Here is a 7,530-nt window from a genome sequence, read left to right on the forward strand (position 1 = left end):
GAAGACATGGCAGCCGAAAACAACAACAATGCCAACAATGCAAGGAAGGTGCTGGGTGACTTTACTGCACCTACTCCCGACTTCTATGGGAGAAGCATCTCTATCCCTGCCATTGGAGCAAACAACTTTGAGCTTAAGCCTCAATTAGTTTCTCTAATACAACAGAATTGCAAGTTCCATGGACTTCCAACGGAAGATCCTCATCAGTTCTTAGCTGAATTCTTGCAAATCTGTGACACAGTCAAGACTAATGGGGTAGACCCTGAGGTCTATAGACTGATGCTATTCCCTTTTGCTATAAGAGACAGAGCTAGAATATGGCTGGATTCTCAACCTAAAGAAAGCCTGGACTCTTGGGAAAAGCTAGTCAATGCCTTCTTGGCAAAGTTCTTTCCACCTCAAAGATGGAGTAAGCTTAGAGTGGAAGTCCAAACCTTCAGACAGAAGGATGGAGAATCCCTCTATGAAGCTTGGGAAAGATACAAATAATTGATCAGAAAATGTCCTTCTGACATGCTTTCTGAATGGAGCATCATAGGTATTTTCTATGATGGTCTCTCTGAACTGTCCAAGATGTCTTTGGATAGCTCTTCTGGAGGATCTCTTCATCTGAAGAAGACGCTTACTGAAGCTCAAGAACTGATTGAAATGGTTGCAAATAACCAATTCATGTACACTTCTGAAAGAAATCCTGTGAACAATGGGACTAGTCAGAAGAAAGGAGTTCTTGAGATTGACACTCTGAATGCCATTTTGGCTCAGAACAAAATATTGACTCAACAAGTCAATATGATTTCTCAAGGTCTGTCTGGAATGCAAAATGCACCAAGCAGTACTAAGGAAGCTTCATCTGAGGAAGAAGCTTATGATCCTGAGAACCCTTCAATGGAAGAGGTGAATTACCTAGGAGAACCCTATGGAAACACCTATAGTTCTTCATGGAGAAATCACCCAAATCTCTCATGGAAGAATCAACAGAGACCTCAACAAGGTTTCAATAATAATGGTGGAAGAAACAGGTTTAGCAATGGCAAGCCTTTTCCATCATCTTCTCAGCAACAGACAGAGAACTCTAAGCAGAACCCCTCTGACTTAGCAACCATGGTCTCTGATCTAATTAAAACCACTCAAAGTTTCATGAATGAAACAAGGTCCTCCATTTGAAATTTGGAGGCACAAGTGGGACAGCTGAGCAAGAAAATTACTGAACTCCCTCCTAGTACTCTTCCAAGCAATACAGAAGAAAATCCAAAAGGAGAGTGCAAGGCCATCAACATGGCCGAATTTTGGGAAGGAGAAGAGGCAGTGAACACCACTGAGGAAGGCCTCACTGGGCGTCCACTGACCTCCAATGAGTTCCCCAATAAGGAACCAAGGGAATCTGAGGCTCAAAATGAGACCATGGAGATTCCATTGGACTTACTTCTGCCATTCATGAGCTCTGATGAGTACTCTTCCTCTGAAGAGGATGAGTATGTCACTGAGGAGCAAGTTGCCAAATACCTTGGAGCAATCATGAAGCTAAATGACAAGTTATTTGGAAATGAGACTTGGGAGGATGAATCCCCTTTGCTCACCAAAGAACTGGATGACTTGTCTAGGCAGAAACTACCTCAAAAGAGGTAGGATCCTGGGAAGTTTTCTATACCTTGTACCATAGGCACCATGACCTTCAAGAAGGCCTTGTGTGACTTAGGGTCAAGTGTAAACCTCATGCCCTTCTCTGTAATGGAGAAATTAGGGATCTCTGAGGTGCAAGCTGCAAAAATCTCACTAGAGATGGCAGACAACTCAAGAAAACAAGCCTATGGACTTGTAGAGGATGTTCTGGTCAAAGTTGAAGACCATTACATCCCTACTGATTTCATAGTCCTAGAGACTGGGAAGTGCATGGATGAATCCATCATCCTTGGCAGACCCTTCCTAGCCACAGCAAAGGCTATGATTGATGTTGATAGAGGAGAGTTGATCATTCAAGTGAATGAAGAATCCTTGGTGTTTAAGGCCCAAGGATATCCCTCTGTCATCATGGAGAGGAAGCATGAAGAGCCTCTCTCAAAACAGAGCCAAAAAGAGCCCCCACAGTCAAACTCTAAGTTTGGTGTTGGGAGGCCACAACCAAACTCTAAGTTTGGTGTTGAACCCCCACATTCAAACTCTAAGTTTGGTGTTGGGAGGTTCCAACATGGTTCTGAGCATTTCTGAGACTCCATGAGAGTCCTCTGTCAAGCTAGTGACAATAAAGAAGCGCTTGTTGGGAGGCAACCCAATGTCTTATATTTAATTATTTTCTTTTGTTATTTTATCTTTTTTGTAGGTTGATGATCATAAGAAGTCACAAAAACAATGAAAAAAGCAAAAACAGAATGAAAAACAGGAAGAAAAACAGCACACCCTGGAGGAAGATGCTGCTGGCGTTTAAACGCCAGTAAGCCTAGCAGTTGGGCGTTTAACGCCCAGTCTGGCACCATTCTGGGCGTTTAACGCCAGAAAGGGGCACCGGACTGGCATTAAACGCCAGGAAAGGGCAAGAACCTGGCGTTAAACGCCAGGAATGGGCACCAGCCCGGCGTTTAACGCCAGAATTGGCTCAAAACGTGTTTTTGAATGCCATTTGGTGCAGGGATGACTTTTCCTTGACACCTAAGGATCTGTGGACCACACAGGATCCCCACCAACCCCACCACCCTCTCTCTTCTTCACCCATTCACCAATCACCTCAACACCTCTTCCCCAAAAACCCCTCACCTATCAAATCCCATCTTTCTCTTGACCACCCACATCCATCCTTCAATTTCTCACACCCTAAACACTACTTCTCCCCCTTTTGGCCGAACCACAAGCCATCTCCCTCTCCTCCATTTCTTCTTCTTCTACTCTCTTCTTTCTTCTTTTGCTCGAGGACGAGCAAACATTTTAAGTTTGGTGTGGTAAAAGCATTGCTTTTTGTTTTTTCATAACCATTTATGGCATCCAAGGCCGGAGAAACCTCTAGAAAGAGGAAAGGGAAGGCAAAAGCTTTCACCTCCGAGTCATGGGAGATAGAGAGATTCATCTCAAGGGTGCATCAAGACCACTTCAATGAAGTTGTGGCCATGAAGAAGGGTCAACTTTGATCAAAGGTTGGACCAAGTCCTCATAGACATTTGTGAAGAGGGCGTTCAATAAAAGAGAGATTCAAGATGGAAGCCGGTTCAACTGAGAAGGCATGACCTCAAGCCCATCACTAAGAAAAGGATGAGACCCCACTCATCATGAAATCCCTTAGATGCCTCAAGGGATGCACTTTCCTCCACAAAACTATTGGGAGCAAATCAACACCTCCCTAGGAGAATTGAGTTCCAACATGGGACAACTAAGGGTGGAGCACCAAGAACATTCCATCCTCCTCCATGAAATTAAAGAAGATCAAAGAATCATGAGAGAGGAGCAACAAAGACAAGGAAGAGACATTGAGGAGCTCAAGCACTCCATAGGATCTTCAAGAGGAAGAACAAGCCGCCATCACTAAGGTGGACCCGTTCTTTAATCTCCTTGTTCTTTATTTTCTTGTTTTTCGAAATATTCATGCTTATGTTTGTCCATGTTTGTGTCTTGTGATCATTAGTGTCTTAGTGTCTATGCCTTAAAGTTATGAATGTCCTATGAATCCATCACCTTTCTTAAATGAAAACTGTTTTTATCACAAAAGAACAAGAAGTACAGGATTTCAAATTCATCTTTAAAACTAGCTTAATTAGTTTGATGTGGTGACAATACTTTTTGTTTTCTGAATGTATGCTTGAACAGTGCATATGTCTTTTGAATTTGTTGTTCATGAATGTTAAAATTGTTGGCTCTTGAAAGAATGAGGAAAAAGGAGACATGTTACTGAGGATCTGAAAAATCATAAAAATGATTCTTGAAGCAAAAAAAAAAAAAACAACAGTGAATACAAAAAAAAAAATAGGGAAAGAAAAAGAAAGAAATAAGAGTTGTGATCCAAGGCAAAAAGAGTGTGCTTAAGAACCCTGGACACCTCTAATTGGGGACTTTAGCAAAGCTGAGTTACAATCTGAAAAGGTTCACCCAATTATGTGTCTGTGGCATGTATGTATCCGGTGGTAATACTGGAAGACAGAGTGCTTTGGGCCACAGCCAAGACTCAATAAGTAGCTATGTTCAAGAATCATCATACTTAACTAGGAGAATCAATAACACTATCTGGATTCTGAGTTCCTAAAGAAGCCAATCATTCTGAATTTCAAAGGATAAAGTGAGATGCCAAAACTGTTCGGAGGCAAAAAGCTACTAGTCCCGCTCATCTAATTTGGAGCTAAGTTTCATTGATAATTTGGAGTCTATAGTATATTATCTTCTTTTTATCTTATTTGATTTTCAGTTGCTTGAGGACAAGCAACAATTTAAGTTTGGTGTTGTGATGAGCGGATAATTTATACGCTTTTTGGCATTGTTTTTAGTATGTTTTCAGTAGGATTTAGTTAGTTTTTAGTATATTTTTATTAGTTTTTGGTTAAAATTCACTTTTCTGGACTTTACTATGAGTTTGTGTGTTTTTCTGTGATTTCAGGTATTATCTGGCTGAAATTGAGGGATCTGAGCAAAAATCTGATTCAGAGACTGAAAAGGACTGCAGATGCTGTTGGATTCTGACCTCCCTGCACTCGAAGTGGATTTTCTGGAGCTACAGAAGCTCAATTGGCGCGCTCTTAACGGCGTTGGAAAGTAGACATCCTGGGCTTTCCAGCAATATATGATAGTCCATACTTTGCCCAAGATTTGATGGCCCAAACCGGCGTACAAAGTCACCCTCAGAAATCCCAGCGTTAAACGCCGGAACTGGCACCCAAATGGGAGTTAAACGCCCAAACTGGCATAAAAGCTGGCGTTTAACTCCAAGAAGAGTCTCTGCACGAAAAAGCTTCATTGCTCAGCCCAAGCACACACCAAGTGGGCCCGGAAGTGGATTTTTATGTCATTTACTCATCTCTGTACACCTTAGGTTACTAGTTTTCTATATATAGGACCTTTTACTATTGTATTTTCATCTTGGTTCTTCTGGTTCCCTCTCTGGGGCCGAAACCAATGATCACTTTTGTTCTTATGTATTTTCAACGGTGGAGCTTCTACACACCATAGATTAAGGTGTGGAGCTCTGCTGTACCTCGAGTATTAATGCAATTACTATTGTTCTTCCATTCAATTCCGCTTGTTCTTGTTCTAAGATATCACTTGTTCTTCAACTTGATGAATGTGATGATCCGTGACACTCATCATCATTCTCACCTATGAACATGTGACTGACAACCACCTCTGTTCTACCTTCGATTGGGTGAATATCTCTTGGATTCTTTAATCGGAATCTTCGTGGTATAGGCTGGAACTGATGGCGGCATTCAAGAGAATCCGGAAGGTCTAACCTTGTCTGTGGTATTCTGAGTAGGATTCAATGATTGAATGACTGTGACGTGCTTCAAACTCCTGAGGGCGGGGCGTTAGTGACAGACGCAAAAGAATCACTGGATTCTATTCCGGCCTGATTGAGAACCGACAGATGAATTCCGCTATGCTGTGACAGAGCATATGCAATCGCTTTCACTGAGAGGATGGGAGGTAGCCATTGACAACGGTGAAACCCTACACAAGCTTGCCATGGAAAGGAATAAGAAGGATTGGATGAAGACAGTAGGAAAGCAGAGAGACGGAAGGGAAGGCATCTTCATGCGCTTATCTGAAGTTCCTACCAATGAATTACATAAGTACCTCTATCTTTATTTTATTGTTTATTTTCGTTCATCATCATATCATTTGAGTTTGCCTGACTAAGATTTACAAGATGACCATAGCTTGCTTCATACTAACAATCTCCGTGGGATCGACCCTTACTCGCGTAAGGTTTATTACTTGGACGACCCAGTGCACTTGCTGGTTAGTTGTGCGAAGTTGTGTAATGCCATGGTATTGAGCCACCAAGTTTTTGGGGTTCATGACCGGGGATTATGAGAGTTGTGAAAAAGTATTGTTCACAATTTCGCGCACCAAAGACAGAAGTGGAAAATTCGAACTTAACAAAGAAGATGGAGTTCGAATTTTGCATTAAGGGATAGTGTTAGTCCATAAATAGAAGGATGTGAGAAGGAGGGAAGTAATTTTCGAAAATTAAGTGAAAATTTTTGAAAACATTTTTGAAAAACATTACTTAATTTTCGAAAATGAAAATGGAAAAGAAATCAAGTGATTTTTGAAAAAGATTTTGAAATTAGAAATCAAAAAGATTTGATTGAAAACTATTTTGAAAAAGATGTGGTTAAGAAGATATGATTGATTTTAAAAAAATGTGATTGAGAAGATATGATTTGAAAAACATTTTAAAAAGATTTGATTTGAAAATTAAAAACTTGACTAACAAGAAAAGATATGATTCAAACATTAAACCTTTCTCAACAGAAAAGGTAACATACTTGAAATGTTGAATCAAATCATTGATTGATAGTAAGTATCTTTAAAAATGGAAAGAAATTGGTTTTGAAAAAGATTTGATTGAAAAATTGATTTGAAAAAGATTTGATTTTGAAAAGATTTTGAAAACTTAAAAAAAATTTGATTTGAAAACAAAATCTTCCCTTCTAGCCATCCTGGCGTTAAACGCCCAGAATGGTGCACATTCTGGCGTTTAACGCCCAAAATGCTACCTTTTTGGGCGTTAAACGCCCAACCAGGTACCCTGGCTGGCGTTTAAACGCCAGTCTGTCCTTCTTCACTGGGCGTTTTGAACGCCCAGCTTTTTCTGTGCAATTCCTCTGCTGTATGTTCTGAATCTTCAATTCTCTGTATTATTGACTTGAAAAGACACAAATTAAAAATATTTTTGGATTTTTAATAATAAGGACAAACCAAAATGCAACAAGAATCAAATAACAATGCATGCAAGACACCAAACTTAGCAGTTTGTATACTACTAACATTAACAAAATGAGAATGCATATGAGACACACAAAACACTCAAGTCAATAGAATTCAAAGATTAGAACACGAAAATCATCAAGAATTTACTTGAAGATCCTTAAGATACATGAATGAATACATGCAATTGACACCAAACTTATGATGAGACACTAGACTCAAACAAGAAATATTTTTGGATTTTATGATTTTTTTTGATTTTTTTGTGTTTTTCGAAAATCAAGTGGAAAAAGGTATCAAAATTCTTAATGAGAATTCCAGGAATCAGTGCAATGCCAGTCTAAGACTCCGGTCCAGGAATTAGACATGGCTTCACAGCCAGCCAAGCTTTCAAAGAAAGCTTCGGTCCAAATCACTAGACATGGCCAGAGGCCAGCCAAGCCTTAGCAGATCACTGCTCCAAAAGCAAGATTGATAAAAATCAACAAGCTCTTGTGGTGATAAGTTGAAACCTCGGTCCAATGAGATTAGACATGGCTTCTCAGCCAGCCAGATTTCAACAAATCATCATGAAACTCTAGAATTCATCTTTAAGAATTTCGAAAAAAATAAATACCTAATCTAAGC

General features: G+C 40.1%; 1 non-coding gene across 1 annotated transcript; it reads right to left on the reverse strand.

The window, feature by feature from the left end:
* Window positions 1–411: 411 nt before the first annotated feature.
* On the reverse strand, window positions 412–519 carry LOC112704367 (small nucleolar RNA R71). The gene has a single exon (XR_003154993.1). It is a non-coding gene; the product is annotated as a small nucleolar RNA R71 (small nucleolar RNA).
* Window positions 520–7,530: the final 7,011 nt, after the last annotated feature.

This window comes from Arachis hypogaea, chromosome 7 (genome assembly GCF_003086295.3).
Source record: "Arachis hypogaea cultivar Tifrunner chromosome 7, arahy.Tifrunner.gnm2.J5K5, whole genome shotgun sequence".
Taxonomy (NCBI): Eukaryota; Viridiplantae; Streptophyta; class Magnoliopsida; order Fabales; family Fabaceae; genus Arachis; species Arachis hypogaea.